General features: G+C 38.0%; 1 long non-coding RNA gene across 2 annotated transcripts in view; it reads right to left on the bottom strand.

The window, feature by feature from the left end:
* Positions 1-7,155: 7,155 nt before the first annotated feature.
* The window catches only part of LOC123959516, a 30,548-nt gene continuing 17,557 nt past the window's right edge, over positions 7,156-20,146 (bottom strand). Inside the window, exons 1-2 of one of the 2 annotated variants that reach the window (XR_006822322.1) lie at positions 12,159-12,497; positions 7,156-7,586 (exon numbers count right to left, since the gene is read on the bottom strand). This is a non-coding gene — a long non-coding RNA (uncharacterized LOC123959516). Of the gene's footprint in view, positions 7,587-12,158; positions 12,498-20,146 lie in introns of those variants that run through there. The other variant, XR_006822321.1, reaches the window with a different exon arrangement.

Genomic DNA, 20,146 nt, shown 5'->3' with positions numbered 1-20,146 from the left:
CCTGGCTTGTGTTTTCATTTTTATTGAAGTCGAGATTGTGCCTTGCTTTTAAAATATTTATATGAGGCAAATTTCTTCCACAACTTGTATGCAGGGATGAGGAAGTTATTATAGCCCTTTGTATTCTATTTTTAATCGATGGTCAGGTTGGATATTATCAGAGCTGATGTGAAAAGTAACATTAGTGCAGGCTGTAAGGTCATAATTTATTTTTAGATTCAAAAAGACTTACACTTCCAGAGATATGATTATCTTCGATGCCCATACATAAAGGTTGTTAAATTCCCTTAGAAACCGTAGAGGGAAATGCTCATAACCTACTGAAGTTAATTGAGAAACCTCACTTTTTTAAAATTTTTCAAAGTAATTCCATGTCTGTACATCCATGGGAACATTGCAAAAAGCAACTGCTAATCGCTAACTCTGCATACTTTTAATGTCAATTGGCCAAATGTAAGCAAGTATACGCAAAGAAAAACACAGGGCTTAAGTTGGAGCTCATTGACTCCATGGCAACATTACACTTTGTTTATCACAAATAATTCTGGTTCTTTATTTCATGAATAAGAGCTCAATATATCTGTCTTGTTACATAAACCACAGGTGGAAGAGAAATTACTAAAGACAAGTTAGGAGATGTCTTTGATTAGTGATCTCCCTGCAATGGAGTACAGAGAAAATTTAAGTGTGGGGTGGGAGTGTGGACACCATCTGAGCAGTAGAGGGCAGTGTATCCTCAGTGATACATGAGTCTGTGTATTTCGGAACTCATCTTCATGAGGGTCAAGCCACAGTTCTTTGTCTCTGGACTGAAATCTTTGTAAAATCATTTCCCCTTTAAAAACAACCCATATTAAGGGGAAGTTAAAGTGTCATTCCTGATTTTGGCCAGAGCAACACATTCACTGAATTGAGCTCTATAGAAAAATTATTACACAAATGAAAAAAACTATTTAAAAAATCCAGTATCACTTCTTCACATTGTTCTTGCTCCAAAACAGGCCTGATGTTGTTCTGGGTGTTGGTAGTGGGGAGGCACTGGGGAAGAGCAGCTTGGAGGATGGATAGGCCCAAATCATTTTAAAAGGAGAGCAGTGTGGGATTCTGTGACAGACATGATCCATCTCATCTGAGAGTAATTGATTTGTTTCAGGACTGTGACCACTCCTATGTAGCATAGAAGGTGGGCTATAGTGTTTCTTTGGAGATTCTTGTCTGTTTCGTGCTGTGCCACATCCTTGTAGAAAACTAAAACTAAACAATTTTAGATGCATTTAATCCCACCAAAATGGAAAGCCATAGACACTTGTAGAAGTAAGAATACATTACTTTAAAGTCTGAATTTAAAAATCAGCCATTGGGGAACAAGCTTCCCTAAAACAGTGGGAAGAGGTTCATGACCTAAGAATTGCTTTTCTTTATTCTTGGATAATGAGTTGGACAGTGTATAACTGAAACTTCATTGTTTCTCAAGGCCTATGATGCATATCCTGTAGTCTTATCTTTTCTATCTTATCTTGTATCTCAGTTTAACAAGTGTGTTTCCGTCCTGTTTGTATCTTGTCCCCTACCTAGGCCAGGCATGAGAACACACTCGCACACCTTCAATCAAAATTAATGATCACCAGTCTAAAGATGGTGTCTTAATGAGCTGGAAAATGTAGGCTTTATGAGACAATGAAAGAGGAGAAAACCACATGTAAATGCAGGTAAGAAATGCAATCTACATGTTTGGCCTTGTGACACTGAATCTAATTGTGCGTTGTGGTCTGCCATAGTGTCTTTGTCAATACTACCACTGGGGGGCGCCAAAATCAGACATTTTCATATTCTATATAGTGGCTCTAAGTATTTGGGAATGGACAGCCACCTATCAACTGTTTGTTGTTTTACAGGTAAGACAAGTATATGCACACAGGCTCCATGGTGTCAGACATCACTAAAAATACTTTTGCAAAACAAACTAGTTCAAGAAAAGAAGTGTTGCCTGGTTTCCTTAAATGGAAATAACCCAAACCGTTTTATTAAATGGGTCATAATGCTATAGCGTCCTGCACAACCGACTCTGAACCGACGACAATTCGTGTGCCACACTACTGCACCCCCAAAACACGCACATACACAGGGCGACCATATCCGATTGGTTGGCAGCAACTTGCCGTGGCTGTGACGTCAGCGCATCCGGGGGGGGGGGGGGGGGGGGGGGGGGGGGGGGGGGGGCAGAGAAAAAAGACAGAGAGGAGGTGAGAGGAGATCAGTGGAGGCTCCGGCAGCGGACACACACTTAAACACTGCGGATGAAAGGCCGTCCCACGCCTCTGCTGGTCTGACGGAAATCAACGCAAGAACCTTGAGAGAAAAAAAAAGAAAAAAAAAACTCATTATCACGGATACAAACACACAACCGAGGATGGATATCTCTTCCACAGCCAGCCTCGGCAGACGGCTGTGGGATTTATAGATCTGAACCACGCGCTCACCTGTTTGTTAACCCGAGGCTGCACAGAAACCCATGTGTCCTGCACATCTGGAGCCCGAATGATGCTGCCGACCGTCCTCGTCGCCACATGTGGATGTTTTAGTCCCCATGGATGCGGGAGGCGTCTTGCACGTTGTGAAAGTGAGTCTTTGGATTCAGTGGTCATTATTAGTTTCCACGGATCAGACCCGCTCTCACATCATCTACAGGCATGTTTTAATGAACGCATCTGATTGTCAGGCTGAAGATGCACTGCCCTTAACGTTAGACATATTTTAGGAACAGGGCGTTACAGAATGTCTGTATTCATTTAGCCGTGTTATATTCAATTCTAATGTTTCAAATAGGGTACATCGTCAAAGCCACATTATAGATAAAGTCATAGTGGGCTAGTTGACAAAAACAACGTAAAGCTGTTTATTGTGACAGTGGAGATATATTACACAGGCCTGTTCTGAGTTACCCAGAGCCCCTTCATAAACCCTCAACACACTGAGTCAATCAAGGCAACTTCACACCTACAGTGTGAGGTTTTATTAATGTGTCTTTGTCTCTAAAATTGACCATAGACACGGGGCAGACACAGTTTCAAGTCCGTTGTCTTTTGAATATGTTAATTTACAAAAGGCTACGATAATTGTAGTAATAGGTTAGGTGAGAGAGTTATCTCCTACATATACAAAGAAAGTGACGCATGGTTTGCATGTACTCCCCAATTAAAACGACTGACGTCAGACGTAGGCTACTGACAAAGAAAAGCGTGAGTTCATCATGAGGTTATTTTAGGTATAGATTTTAACATAAATATAGTGAAGGGCTGGTGATGTGACCTAATGATTTCGCGTTTTTAGTAGTCATTGGCTGTTTTATTTAAGTATAACAAAATGTATTTGGAGGCAAAAAATTATACATACCAGAAGAAAAGTGATGCTTAAGGTTTAGAATTTACTATGTCAGTGACAGCAGCATAATAAAATGATATCAATAATACTAATGCAGTTGTAAAAATCTGATACTGATGAAAACATTTCTGCATAGCATAAGCACTTGGGACTAAATGGCCCCTGAGTGTCTACATCCCAAAGATTTGTAGTAAAGAAGTCAAAGTTTTAATTGTTAAGCAAAAACGTAAGTGTAGAGATTGTGCTTTGATGAAAAAGTATCACCTGGAGCTAAGTGAAGTTTTTTTTCTCAGAGTAAAGCAGGGGGAGTTTGTCTGTTTGAAAAGTGTGGAAGACAGTGTAGAGACTGAAAACAGACACATATAGTCTAAACTATGTGTTATTCCTGAAAATGAATGTGTTTCACTTCAAAGATGAGATGTAAAGTGCAATGGGAAATGCTTGTAAACAGTTTGTGACCCTACCTCACCTTTTTCACAGGATGCTAGTGTATACTACTTCTGTATTTGCCTTAAATTTGGAAATAATTACAATTAATCCACGTAGACTTGAAGTATGTCTGTGAGTGACAGAGATAATACAAAACAAACAAAAAATATTTAAATGGTATATTTATATGAATTATCTTTTTCTACTTGATTGAAAAGCTTTTAAACAGCTGGTTTTAGCCGGCTGTGGACAAAAACCTTCAAGGTTGAGGTTTTCCAGTTTGCACTTGAAGCCCTTCCAGTAATTAGGCATGCATTAACTCTATGATAATTGTCTTTGTTCCCAGGAAGATTCAGACTTACCTTTTGCTGTTAGAGCTAACAACGGAGCCTGTTTCTATCTTTGGTTATCTAGCTGTATGAGTGTTAATCATCCATCATAAAGCTAGATAACCGAAAGCAGGAATGATCTCCAAACCCTCAGCTTCCTGCATTAATGAGATTAAACAAAAAGAAAAACACAGACACAAGAGGACAAGACATCTTTTCAGGTAGGTTATGAAAAACTAAGTTGTTTTATTCATTCAAACATAAAAATAAAGGCTATTGGGGTTTTATTGTCACAATTACAGCTGCAACAATTAGTTAATTTGCTGATTTAGTTAATAGACAGAAAAACAATCAGCAACCATTTCTATAATTGATTAATTGTTCAAAACCTTTCCCAGTTCCTGCTCCTCAGTTGTGAGAATTTGCTTTTCTATATTGTAGGTGATGTTAAGCAATTTGATTACATCATATTTAAGTTTGAGGAAATTGTGTTGGGCATTTTTCACTGTTTTCTAACATTTTATAAGCCAATTAGATTAATCGGTTATGAAAATAATCACCAGTTGCAGCCCCTAGACACAATGAGACAGGAAAGATCAAAAAACAGATTTGTGTATTTTTATTTCAGTTTCTGAAATAATGCACAGTTAGATATGCTTTGAAAATCTCCCCATTTTTAGCTTGCTGAGTTTCTCAATGTGCAAACGCATGAATGTTGCTGTCCCACGCTTCTTTTGGACGTAGACTTTGGATATCTACCTGACATCTACTTGTCCTCCCCTCACTCTGTTGAACAAAAGTAAAACAATTAAATGCCAATTTACCAAACAATGTTGATTCCTGCTCAGTATTCCTACTGCTTTGATAAACTCAAACACTTTAGATAATATAACTTGAATCTACTTAAATTAATTTAAAAATTAAAATATAAATCATGTTTTTAATTTCCAAAATTTGGAAAATCTATTAAATTCTAAATGTTTTAAAATCATCAAAACAGATGTAATTATGCTGCCTTTAAACATGGTGCTGAAAAGGATGTAAAGTCAGTGGAAGAATACAATACATGTGGCTCCATATTGAGTTTTATATAGTGTTTAGTTGACATATTATATAGGTTTGTATTGTCACTTATAAATTAACAGTGCAAATACTGGAAAAATTTTAATCTACAGTGAATCTAACACAGACAGTCTCACATTACTTCCTCAACCCAGAACTGCATATTTAGAATAAAATAAAATTTCTGGTGGCAAAACAAACTGGAGGTTAAAAGAAACTGATTTGCAGTTATTTAGTAATTCCAAAAACTGTTCAAAACTGCAAAGCTATAAGCAAGAAAAGAAAAGTTTCTGCTTGTGTTTCAAAAGGCTCATCAACCAAAACATCCCTCTTGGTGTTATAAGGCATAATTTTTATTAGTGCAGTCCTTCTTAAATGATTGTTTTTAAACAAAAGTCATAACTTCATTTTGAATGACAGAATTCTTTGATGCAATTTCAGTATTTATTTGATGTATAGACAGAGATTATGCAGCAGTTATATACTGACAACAAACACCAGGCATTAGAAATGCAAAGAAAAAATAAAACATTTTTTTCTAAATTCAAATGGCCGCCACTGTGACATCTTCACTCTGAAAGAAAAGGCCTTCCCACGGTGAAGACACATGTCGGACTGTGCAGGTTAGAGCTCAGCCTCCTTCACTGCCAGAACATCATGTTGTCTGTAAGGAAGCCATCTTGACGGAGTCTCCCTGCCGCCTCTAAAATGGTTGTGTTGGCACATTGCAGTGCCGCAATAATTGTTCCATCGTTAGCTGTCTATCAGACCATAATCAGTTTGTCTCCTCTCTGGTGTGATCAAGGTGTAGCTAATTAGTGAGGTCACATTACTGCAGCCTTTTAAAGGTCAATCAATGAGTCAGCGTACATAGAACTGCTACTGTAATTGAACAGTGAATTAATAACACTGATTCAGTGGTAGGCAATCTTGTGACATTTGATTACATTAAAGCTGTTGGAACATTCCTGTACACCTGACATCTCTGAGATCCCACTAATTTCACAGGAGGGGAAATAATCAGGTAAAAAGTCCTGCAAGTCTAATTAGTTAAGTCAAGTTAACAGAATCAACACATTTTAGTACACTTAACCTTTGATAAGCCAATATTAGACAGCTCTTTTATATATAAAATGTAAAATTAAAAACCTGATTCAGATTCTACAAGTTCAAGTATTGTTACCTGCCTGTGTTATAAAATGATTAAAAATGTGTACATAAATACATCACATATATCTAATTAGCCACATGTCCTTGTCTTAACTCTGGACATTGTAAGGTGATTAAAAACTGCAATCACCTGTCAGATCCAATGTGACCACTACCCCAATATAAAAATGGCAAATAAGGATGTCTGAATCAATAATTTTAATGGACAATAAAAGCTAACGGGAGCTAAAAATACATGTCAATAAATGAAGAACACTTTAATGGTTTTGTAAATTGTCTGTGTTTATTTGTTCCTTTCAAATGAAACGCTACATTTCAAAATATTGTTTGCATTTAGAGAAATTATTATAATAATAATTATTTTAAAAGATAGTAAATAAATAAGCCTTTTTAGGCCTTAAATAGGGCCCTATATGACAAGCTTCTTCATGAGAACTGCCTCTTCTATTTGTGTCAGAGAATTAAAGGCCAAAACAACAGGCCTTTAGTATGTAAATCTCCTGCTCTGGGAAAATCTTCATCAGCCCATCATAATTAATGTATTAATTATTATTTATAAATGCATACAGTCTCATGAGTTTGTCCCATGAACAATGAAAATGGAAAGAAATCTGAATTTATTGTTCACTAAAATCTCCATGAAAGCGCCTAGATGAGCAGCAGAGGGGTGGAAACAGTGATGCACATTTTTGTTATTACTCAAAAAACATGAAGTAAAGTAAAGAAGTCAGAATGGATAGGAGAAGGCCTATATTTTTAAATTAGCATCTCCAGGGCTGATTAATACAGATTTATAGAAGAGAAAAACAAAAATGTAACCTTCCCTCTTACAGCTACATTTAAAACCTCCTTCTTGCTTTCTTTAAATATTTGTAAGTGCTTCATCTCTGTTTCTTATTGTGATGTTGAAAAGAGATGGAGGAACCTGGACATATGGACAAGTAGAATTTGAGATCCATTAGTGGGCTTAATTGTGTCAGTTGTACAACAATACAATAAAATACATATCATCAAACATGAATGAAACTGGGGGTTTTTTTTACAGCCCAGAGATAACAGGCTACTTACTGTTTTTATCCGCAGTGCTGAAACTGAGAGAATGAACCTCACACAAGACATTGTGCTGCAAACACAGACGCTTATTGCAGAAAGTCTTTATCCGACATCAGTGCTCTCTGTTGGTCTCTCCACCAGACCATTGCTGTGGTATAAAGCCTGCCACAAAAACCAAAAGTGGTCTTACAAAGATGGAAAATAAAGGAAACAATCACGCAACTCCCGCCGATAATGAATAGGAACCAGACAAGCTCTGCATATTAACATAATTGCATAGAAACGAGGGGAGCAGAGAGAGTATTTAAAGGCGCAGCAGCACCCAGCTCGTCCCTCCACAATATGAAAGTCTATATGAATATTTAGATTATGGACTGGGAAAATGGACATTTTTATATTTTCATCATTTATGGTCAAATTGTATTGCCATTAAATATATTTTTCTATAAAGGTGCACTGTGGAAGTTATCTGATTCATCCTTAGAATTAAACCTAACCTGAAGTTATAATATCTCTTAAAAAGCTATGCATATAGGCCTACATTAAGTAAGTAAAAACACATTGTTAGCCTACATTTAACCCATGAAAATGTCTATGTCATTTAATCAGGGCTGTAAAACGCTGTTTCAAAGAGATACTGAAGTCATTAGTCAAAGTCCCCCCATGCACACTGACACCCACCTCACCTTCCCTGAACATTTTGACCATGACACCAAAACTCGTGTAATAACGTGGTAACTGCTCATTTTTCCTTTTGAAACATTAATGAATAGTTTCGATATTTTAAAGCTCCAGATTACCAGGAATTCAATTATTTATTCACTTAATGTTGGCTTAAAGGTAGTCATATTTAAATATATTGAGTTTAAAATGCTGAGAACACCCAAATACTGAAATTAAAAATGTACACATGTGGGTCCACATGTACATTTGACTGCTAAAACCTCCAACATTTTCAGAGAAATATTAAGAGAACATGGCCTCAGAGAAGGTCTCTGCTTTGAACTGTTGTTTCTTTTTAAAAAAAATAATTTTCCCTTATATCATTTAAAATGATCAAATATTGCACATAGTGACCGTAAGTCTAGTGAGTTAAAAGCAAAATAAACTCGACAGTGTTTTATATTCTGACTTATAATGCCATTGAGCTTTATGTAACAGTCTGTGTTTTAAGGTTGTTGTTTTCTTTTCATGACAAAGAGCAGTATTGGTTTTATGGTCAGCGCCACAGCCTGGGAAATAAAAGGGGAACTGTTCCTTTATTAGACACCAGGCTGTAATTAGACAAGCAGCAGGGGGGAGGGGCAGGTGTGAAGCTGGATGATAACATGAGCTCATACAGAAAAACACTGTGTGACTACCAACACAGAGCACATGTGTGTAAATCACCCTTGTAAGCTTGTTTAAAAATGTAATCTATTCTTAGATTCATTGCATTTCTGTGTGTGTTGATGGCTCAGTTTGATTTGCAGATTTGAATTAATGCCGAAAATATAGATTTATATATAGGCTATATGATGTATTTTTTTTAGAGCCAGAAAAATTATGATAATAGAGACAGCATTAGACTGCTGTACACTGTAAATTATTTCTTACATAACTGAAGAAAGTCTTGAAAATTATTTTTCAAGGAAAGACTTAGATTTGATTTTGCTGAAAAGGGCCTTTTGCCAGTAATGGATAAACACAAAGTGACCTATACCGAATATGCACCTGTACATATGTAATGTACAAGTGTTGCACAAACACAGTGCAGGTCGTGTGTGCTGCAGCTGCAGAAGACCCTGTTGGTAAACAGTAGCCACAGTCCACATTATCATTCTGATCCTGGCTTCGCTCCACAATGGCTGCTTTGTGAAAGGAGCACTTGACAAAGGTCCGCCACTTCTTTTTCCCAACATTGTGTATGTGAGAAGAAGGCGCTTCAGTAAACCCAGGGCAATGAGGTGGGAACGTTGCGCCAGACCAGACAGTGGCAGATGCCTGCATTAGCACTGCAGCCATAAGAGTGTCTCGTGGAAAAGTTGGCCCTTTGTCTTCCTCCCTCTTTATGTCTGTGAGTGACTCTCTCACAGCGAGTGTATGGGTGTGTAGGAGTGTGTGGTCTCATACCAGAACTAATGTTAATGAAAAAGGTCTCGGCCAATGTGTCAAATGTGTGTCCTACTTGATTCATATCACTAGAGGGAACTCAATAGAGCACAGTTCTCTGCCAAATCGGAACAGTTCTCCCCTTTGCAAAGATGTAGCTTACCGACCATTTAGTTTGGTTTGGTCATAAACAACCCACACATACCACACTTTAGCACAGAAAGAAAATCAAAACAAAAGACACAAGTATCTATCCAACAAGGGCATAAGGAGACAATAATGTAAAATGAATAAGCATGAAATTGAAACATGACATAGGAGGAAGTTCATATAAACTTTAACATTTCCCACTGTCACTTGAAAGCAGGTTTAAAAAAATCTAAATAGTTCAATATTACAAACACCACATTCTGAAAATCTCTAAAATCCAAGGGATATATATCAAAATGTTTGTCTGTAGGCAAGACGAACAGACAGAAGACTTAAAATAACCTTAAAATACAGTGAATGAATACTTTTATTGAAGTACACTTAAGGGTAATCTGATTATATATTATTAGTTTCCTTTATTACATCTCTAACAATCGCATGATTTTATAATATAGAAATACTAGAAGTGGCAGGTCTTCAGTGTGTTTGAATGTCTGAGAGAGAGAGTGGGCTCAATTGGTGTGTTTTGGGGAGGGTTAGATGATCTGTCTCTGTTGCCATGAGTCAGAGACGGATAATTCAAATATAATACAACTCGCACATCAGACTCAGACTGTGGAATTAAACCAGTGATGGATAGCTGTAAAATGCTTTCATTGCCAGTTTTCATCCTTTGGATGAGCTGTTTTGTTTTCTGTTGTGAGACCTTCCTCTCACCAGAACAAAGCCACGATTTTATAGTATACAGGAAAGACCCGGGCCTGGCTTTTCTGGTCCAAACAGGACAAAACAGCCTCATATTTCAGCACAAGAACCTGTGCAGAATGGGAAGGACTGTGAGCTCTCCTGAGGGCAGGACATTGTACGTGTTACCTCCCTGCAGCCTCCTTTCCCTCCCACAAGGATACCGCAGCTGCGATCCTGTCTTAATCTGAGGATACACACGATTATCCTGCTATGGCTTGTTCTTGGCTTTGTAACAGCGACAGGGGACCTTTTACAGCTCCTTTTTTTCCCATGGTCGAGTGGGTCTGAGCAGCTAAGACCCCTGATGTGGACCAGTCGCCATTCATTGGCTGTAGGCTGGAGCAAACAAGCTTGTCACACCGACCCTGAGGCGGACAGACGGAGATACACACTGAATGTTGAAAATATTAGCAACTTAACTATTGAAATGCAGCTCCTCGGAATCAGCTCTCTTTACCCACTGTGAGACTTAATAATTAGAGAATAGTAATATTATATTTTTTGTGCACTACATGAAATTATAAGATAATAAAATAATAAGAAAAAATTAATTATTCTACCTATTGTTATTATTATTTCATTGTAACAGGACAATTTATAACAATGTAATTGCAATGGGACTTTTAATTTTTATTTATTTATTTATTTGACACGAAAAAAACTCAGGGTCCACTTTCAAGCCTTTCAGCCACATTATTATTACCTAATCTTAATTTAAATGATCCCAAACAAGCTATAAATCAATATAAACAATTTTGTTCATTCATGATTTACACTGCAGATCTTTAATATATAAACATATAAAAGTATTTTGGCAACTAAATCACAGAACAAAATCTCTGAAGAGTTGATTTCCATTCTCCCCCGCCAGTCGTTCAAACTGTCAGTCAAGTTCAAGTTCACAGGGGTAGAAATGTCTCGACTCTTCATTCACTTCTGTCATTCATCCCCCCCAAACTCCTCCTCCCTCCCCCCCTCCCTTTCCCCCCGTGCTGTGTGGTGACTGCATGGTGTTACTATGATAGAGGGGCTGTGGTGTTGTTATGGCAGCAGGCTGGACGGCCCGGCTATGTGCTAGTGAAAAGGACAGCCTGTCAGGGAGGGAGAGAGACTCAGGTTCCCCCCAACAGCTGGGCACAGGCACACACACACCCCTTACAGCCGCCTCCCCCCCAGGCTTTTCAAACACCACGCAGACTCTGGGAACAGCAAGAATTTCACATTCATCATCCTTGCACACACACACACACACACACACACACAAACTCCTAACTTTTGTGTCCATCCTTGCATGCATCCACCACTTAACACCACTCTACATCTACACAGCCACCCCTCACACACACACACACACACACACACATTCCCCTGTCTTGTTTTCCCATGCTACACCTTACTTCCTTATGACCACCTGTACTGTAATTAAGTAAAGGAATATAAAATTTTAAAACAAAAACTGAAATTTAAAAAATACACATGAAGACAATTCAAACTGAGTCACTGTATGTGTGTGTGTGTGTGTTAGAGAGAGGGAGAGAGAGAGGGAGAGAGAGATCTCATTCAACTTTGAGCATGAAAGGCTGATCATTTGCATAAACTGCATGCTGGGGTGGCAGCCATACTGAGAAAAGATATCAGAGAACATGAAAAAAAAAAATAGAAAGCACAATCCTGCATTGTGGAGCTGCAGGAAGAAAGAGGTTTGAATAAGAGAGAGGGTGAAAATTGGCAAAGAAAGGGTCTTACCATGTCTCCCAGCGGGATTAAATTGTCCAGGAACCTCTTTACATATAATTTGGTGAATCTGGCAGCGGCATGGCTGCAGGGCTGGGCTCAGCCTGATCTCCACGTCAAGCTCCCAACTGAACTTCAGTAGACAAGGGTTACATGTGCCGAGATGATGCAACCAGTCAGAGAGAAGCGTAAACGTTCAGAGTGGTGCTCTGGGCGTCATTTTATCTAACTATACCTGCACACAAAGAAATGTCCTGGGTCAATGTTGAATTACAGAGCTGATTCAGATTTCTTATGTTGTCTATTTTTAGAAAAGGACCCTGATGATGCTGATGATGCCACCACGCCGGAGAGGTTCTTTAGAGCTTGTGTCAGCGTGTTAATCACATGGATTCACAGGCCACTGCATGGGGGTTTGTCTCTGTGCAGCTAGGCTACAGCAAAGAAATGGTTCTCTGAAGCATTGTTTGGACTAACTAAAAATCGCTGCTTTGAATTCTCCTTTATTTGAAAAAAAAAACATGTTGGCTTTGTTAAAATGGGGATGGATTTTGACTGAATCTTTGTAAGGCATTCTGAACAAAATGTTGAGAGGTTGCTGTTTCAATTCATTTACACGTAGTTCATTTATTCATATGGTATTTGAGATTGTGAAGGCGAGCTGAATGAAATGTTTTGCTCTTTACTCAATAAAAGAAATGTTGGAGACATGTGATGAATATGTTATTATTCAACTATTATTGAAATGGTTCAGAAAGGCTGGTAACTGTCAGCACCTTGGACAGAGGCAGCCATGAAAACATGCAGCGCTGCACCTTTTCAGCCATTTGTACGCATCTAGTCAATAACATAGTTACATGTTGGATTATAGGGCTTTTTAAATATAGACCTATGCTACTTATTCACAAACACAGGAATAATATACTAATAAGGAAACAGTTTGCTTTCTTTTGATGGACAGATTCATAACATTCAGTCATCTCTCTCTACAATGACCCAGAGAAATAAACAAAATGAACCAGTGAACAGGTAAATAAGATGAAAAAGTAAAAGTCTGGAAGGCCTTGACCAAATACAGTAAATGACAGAGCAGTAATGGTTGAATGTAAACTCACACCTTGGGAATTTGAGTATACTGTTAATATTATGTCATTGCTTGTCCTGTAACAGTGGATTCTAATAATAGCCTATAGGTAGCTAAACAATTAAAGCAAAATGATAAGGGCCTAACTTAATACTGTAATAAGACAGGAGACTGAATCCAGCTATTCACCTGTTGTCAACAAAATAGTCAGCTATTTTTACTTCTGTCTCTGAAGTCATGTAACAATGAAAGAGATGCCATGTGATCGCAAATGATCATATTATGAACCAACAGTTGCTTCACTATTCACTAATCTGGCTCACTGTTTTGCAGATTAGTAAAGTGCCTCCCACAGTGTGAAGAGCTTGTGTCCTGAGAGCATCAACCTGCTGCTGGACAGGCAGCGTCATGACCTTTCACTCTCCCAGGACACACACTGACCCGACACAAGCCACCAGACAAGTGTGTGTTCCTCTGATGCGTCCCTGACCCATCAGATTTTTTGTGATTTTATGAAATTCATATATCATATATCAATGTCAAATAAAGTCATATATTTATATAGCCCAGGACAACAGCATCTTGTTTCAGTCTCTCATGGGGAAAAAAGAAAGAAAGAATCAAGCTGTGTAAAAAATGTAATAAGTTTGTCCCTCGGGCCTTTTAGAGGAGTCTAAGGTCATGCTAAGGTCTTCTCTCTTTTGTTAATCACAAACACATAAGTGCACGTGTTCACTACCAGACTTCATTGCAACATTACAACACATTTATTGATTACATTATGAAGCATCAGAAACATGTTTAAATCTATACAATCTTCAATATGTCCTATATGGACACCATTGTCCATCCACGTTTGACCTTGTTTGTCTGTTATTCATGGATCGGCCTATTAGGTCCAATTATTTTTTAAAAAGCATGCTGCAGTGTACATTGATATTTTAGGCTTTTAACAGTTTGGAGAAGGAACTTTCCTGTTTTAATATCACAGTGCATAAAGCATAGTCCATTAAGACATGGTGTTCAAAGTTTGGTATGGAAAAACACCTCAACCCCCTCCAACACCTTTAGGATGTGTCCAACCTCTCTGATTCCGCTCTCGGCATGCAGTATCCAAAATACTGAGGGAAGACTTCCCAGAGGAGTGGAGGCTGTTTTAGCAGTATATTGAAGCCCATGGTTTTGTTTATGTTCGATGATCACATAAAGACATCAACATACTTTGGCCATGTAACGCCTCTGCCTTTCTCTTGATTGTCTCACATTTGAGCATGAAATCCTGATTAATCTTTTCTACTTCAGTATGACTGTATCTCACATTATTGTTAGAATTTCAGCAGCCTTTAACGCAAGCAATGAATCACTCCTCCTCATTTCATATTTGTGTGATGTAAAAAAAACAATAAAAAAAATCATTCTTTCATTAATTAACAAGAGTGATGCATTTGAAGCTGCATCAGACAGAGCTGACCAGAGGAACTCAGGAGCTGCTGGCTCCAGGTGTTCTCTCTCACGGCACTCAGTGTGTATTCATTCTTTCATTCTGCTCAGATTTTCTACTTGTCGGCAGATAGAGATAAATGTTGTCAATGTGGTAGGAGGAGTCTTCAGAGGTCGCATTTCTCACCAAAGCTGAGAAATAAATTTTCAGGGGAACAAAGCACACTGTTATGTGCTGTTATTATCAATATAAACGAATAATGATCATTACATTCTGTTCATTGCAATGCTTCAATGTAAAATCTATAGGCAACATTTTCCATGAGACAGGACTGAATTTAATACATATTGTCCATCAGCGCTATTGTGTGAAAGTGCCAAAATGTGGCACTCCGGAACATCATCCTGTACATTTCACTGTTGAAGTAGGAAGTGAGACATTCAGAGTGAACTCAGACGTCGTCGCTCTACCTCATGAATGACGAGTAGGAATCTGTAGACCAGGTTTGTGTCCAGTCATTTATATCTTCCAACTCAATGAGCTTTAGGTCTTGTACTCTGCGTTTGCATAAGAATAGAATCAGGTCCTGTGAACTTCCCCAACCTATTGACCCAGCTCCCCTGACATGAATAGCTCTGCTTTGAGGCTCCCCAGCCTCTCAAACAGGCTTTAACCATGCCTTAAGTCCCAATCATGGTAATTTAATATATCTGAAGCCCCTGGCTGTTTTGCTGGAGGCCCTCTACAGTTTGTTTTAGGCATTCTCTGCTTCTCACCTCATCAGCACTTCTCCTTATTTGGCAAATTTAAGGGGCTGCTGTGACACTACAGTCCCTTTCAGCAGCTAAATAAGCCTCCATTCCAAATAATTAAAAACTGAAGATGAAACATGGTGAAACAGACTAAGGCTGTCTCAAATGCTTCACAAGTGGCAGCTCCAGGTTCAGTAATTTGGAGCCTGTCATCAGTAAATTTATAGTTAACATAACTATATTTATATATTATATATGATTATTATTTGATGGTGATGATTACTATTATATTTATATATATCATTTAGAGACATTCTGAACGGCTTTCACACAGTGTCTCATTTAAATGTGTAGAGCTTTAAACAAACTGCAAATTAGTTATATTTTCAGTGATTTACTGGAATAAATAGCTTCTTGATGAAAAGTTACAAAGATGAGTTATGAACCTAAACACAGAAAATCTGCAAAAATGAATCAAAATGAACCTGGAGGGTAAACCCCTCAAATAACAACAGCAGCTTGAGAGTCATTGTTTCTGATTTCTGTCTTCCTCTACCTCTTTTTGCTTTTTAGGGGGAGTACATTGTGTTGGACAGTTCTCTTTTCCAGCCTTGTGAGGTTTTAACTGTCAACTCATCACCTTGCATATAGAAGCACCTGTGCAGCCCAGCAGACAGCTCAGTGAAGGCTTCCCAAGATGCACAGGAGCTGCAATGAACTCTTTGGGAGAGTAGAAACAATAAAACAAGACTTTGATCGCGACCATAAACAGGCATGCAGGTGTTCAAATGTTAGATGGGTGTTGTCTTATTGCAAAATCAGTCCAGAACTTCTACTAGAAAGGTAATTTGACAGTGTGTTATTAATCAGGGCGATAATATTAGGCTAGTACAGGGAGCGTAGGAAGGTCAGCACCTATAGCATCAAAGACCTGATGTAACACGACAAATCATCCTCCTCAATCAAGATGTGATTGAGTATTATTGTGACACTTCTTGGCTATTTGTACCATGAGACAAACCATATCTAAGCTTCTGAAGCAAAGCAGCAGATTCAATAATACAACCATCACTTTTATGATATGCTGTAAAATATATGGTGACCTAAAAACAAATATCAGAACAAACGGAGATTATAAAGTTTCATGCCCAATAATCAAGTCAAGAACAGAGCTAAACATTTTTTGAAAAAGTTTTAATGCTGGAATTTGTAGGTCACTGAACAGAAGGGGAAAATCATTTTCCCCTTCTGTTCAGTGGCTTCTGTACGACATGAGTTTCTGGGGATATTTGTTTTTACCACAGAACCAACTGCATGTCAGGGTAACATGCAACATGACTATGTGTGCCAATTGGTTTGCACATTAACATGCCATTTAACTGACTCATCATTTACAGAAAAATACAATTAAAGTAATTGTCCAGAAATATAAGAGGGTTCTTGGTACATAAAAGTAAGGTGCTGCCTTGTTTCTGTTTCTTGTTTCATAATTTAACAATATATGATTTGTTTGTATCAGCAGTGTAAATTGCCTGACTTGTAGGCATTTAAACAGGTTGAGGATGTCCGAGTCCGAGGTTACACTTGATTCTTCGCAAATAACTTTGGTTTAACTTCTTCATGGTTGTCATCGGACAAACAGGAAGGAAAAAAGTTTAGGTGACTTCTTAGCTTAGATTTCAGTGGTACTTCATCTGTATTGTTATATTACTGTTAGGCTATTTAAATAAATAAGTCTGAACGGCTTCTCTACTGTTTTTACAGTTATTCCACCCAAACCAGATGGTTGGATGGGCTACTTTGCTTTGCTTCATTTTCGGCCTGTTACTCACCTTAAACACATTTAAAATTAAAGGTCATTATATTTTTTTGCTGTCATAATAATTAACTTTTTTTTGTAAGCTCTGGAAATGTGCAATAAACCCATGAGGTTAATATCTATATTCTTACATTTTAATTCATAAGATGTGTTCTTGTTTAAATTGATTGTTCATTAAAGTCATATAACATAAGGCAGCTATAGCTGTGAATTTCATATGAAGTAAAATATATTTTTTCAAATGTACATTTCCCCTTTTTAATTTATGTAAGATGTAGTAAGATTCAAATGAAAATACTAGCTGGTATATTTGTGTATTAATCTCTAAATGTAGGCCAAATTTAACTAGCCTACAGAATTATGAAATGGACCATATGTTTCCAAGCAGTTTGTTGAACTCACAGTTTGGGAAAAAGTACTTAAGAGTGAAGACCATCCATTATCTCCGGGATGGACACACTGAAAAAGATGCAAAGTTCAAGATTAAACAGCTTATTGCCATACCAACACAGTTTATTGGAATTTGTCTTAGAGAGCTCACTTTAAAATGCCCAGGACACCATAAATAACAGTGTGCCCAATTTACAGTGGAGTCCATTCAGCAGCATGAATGAGATGATGCTGGAGGTGTGAAAGAGGAGGAGAGAGCTCTTATTATAGATCACTATTATTCTCTGTAAATACAAACTGTACTGTAAACTACCAAAATGGCCAGTTACCTCGGAGTTTAGAGAAGCAGGTTACCCAGTTGTCTCATGTATGAAGATCTGTTTAGAAACACTGTCGGCGAGTTGATGGCAGAGGTGTGAATGGATGTGAGTAGGAAGAGCACCATGGCAGAAAACAGAGAAGACCAGTCACCTTCTCCATATATATGAAGGTAGAAAAGAAGATGCACTCATTGTGGCTTCCAACATATAGCCTGAATAAGTAGAGTGAAAGGAAAGAAATGTGTGTGACAGAATAAATGACCAGCTTGAGTCCTCGTCACTGTGGCACCACCTGCTGGAAATAAAGCACAATGTGTTCCCTCACTTCAAGTTCTTTCATTGCCTTCCCACCTGCATCTATGACCTCACACTTGCAGACACACACACACACAGAAACACACTGGTTATGTACACACAACCGATAACAACTCCATGTGTTTAGATTGAGCCACATTACAAAGAGAAGTGTGAGAAGGATCTTGTATCTTTTCTAAACACAACATTATTACTTATCTCAAAAATGATAGTAGCTGGAAATGACATTTATATTTAGCTTATTTTGTCGAACACAAAAAAAATTAATATACAAACAGGGGTTAGTATCTTGTCATGTTTTTATGTCCACACAACATTATTTTGTACAGAACCCTTTTGAAAACAAGATAATGTATCTTAAGTAGCTTTCCATTCAAAGAACAAATTACACATATAAGTTAAGGACTTTCAACCGTCCATCTCATGTCTTCAATGCAATGCATTGTTTCAGCTCACAGGGACGGCTGATGAGCTTGGAGGTTGGGGGGATACACAGGGATCTTTTCCCAAAGACAGAGATTGGACAGGGATTTGTCCTGAAACAAGGACCTCATCAAAGTTTGCTACACAAAAAGCTTCCAGCTCTGCAGATACATAAACCCCTGAGAGGAGAAATTTGAACAAGAAGACAAAGCACACATTTGTTTCTCTTCTCTTCACATCCCGATCAGAGCCTCTAATTAACACGGCTTCTTTTCATATAGTGGAGATCAAATAGTAGCAATTATCTGTGCTAACTTTGATGAGGTGGAATCTCATGCATTCATGTCTGCACATTCAACAATAATCTCAGTCCCCGGCCTGGTTCACTGCACAACCAGAGCTTAGCGAGGCCCTCTCTGCAAAAAAAACTAATGAACTCTAATGAAGGTCCATACAATGATCTATGCCATGCCAAAAAATCGCAGGACACAAAGCTGATCCACACACACACACATTTACATACACACACAAACATGTTTGGTTTGTTTCTAATACTTATTTAAAACCGATTTGGGCTCAGTAATCACTTTTTGTAAATGCATTAGGTTAGAGAAAATAACAGATGTCTACAGCAGCCTGGACTCTTTAGTTACACAGCAGGTGTTTAGTAGCAGGCTGAGAGTTTGGACAGTCGTCTTTTAAATGCAGAATCGTCCAGTTCTCTGCTGTCCGATCTTAACAACCAAGCCACGTCTCTGCTGTGTTTTAGCCAAACTAGAAAAAAGGCCTTTGATGATGAATCCCACTGTGTTTAGTGATGCCTGACATTTCCTCCAGCGCCACCATTAGGTTCACATTTGTAGCAAATGAGGGAAATATTTAGATGACTATTGGATGGATTTACAATACGCCTCAATCAATATCTTTGACTGACTTCATCAGTTGTCAGTTAGCGTCATCAGTTATACTTTGTGTTTAGCGCAAATTAGCACATGTTATAACACTGTTAAACTAAGATGCTGAACATGGTAAACGTTCTACCCACCAAACATCATCATGTTAGCATTGTCATTGTGAGCATGTCCGCATGCTGACATTAGCATTTAACTCATTTAGCTGCCATTTTATTATAATATAACAAGAAAACTGGATTGGCTATTGTTCATTGTTCACTAGTAAAATTGATTATGTTCACAATCAAATCAGATATTTATGACCATGGATTGTCGACAGTGTTTCAAGTTCAAGTTTAGGTTCAGGTTTCTTTATCATTTCAAATGCAAAGAATAAAGTAAAATTAAATATAATTTATTGAGGACTACAGTATAAAAGTGAAATCACAAAAGCATTAAGACAAAATCTGTAGTGCAATAAAATATTTGATTATGTTCACATGCAGTGCATGTAGCACTGTGTCCTGTGCCTGTGAGGCTGGGAGGGAAAAGGCTGAATTTCA

This window comes from Micropterus dolomieu, linkage group LG20, assembly GCF_021292245.1.
Source record: "Micropterus dolomieu isolate WLL.071019.BEF.003 ecotype Adirondacks linkage group LG20, ASM2129224v1, whole genome shotgun sequence".
NCBI lineage: Eukaryota > Metazoa > Chordata > Actinopteri > Centrarchiformes > Centrarchidae > Micropterus > Micropterus dolomieu.
Note: the sequence above shows the minus strand (reverse complement) of the source record. Positions and strands in the feature narration are given on the sequence as shown.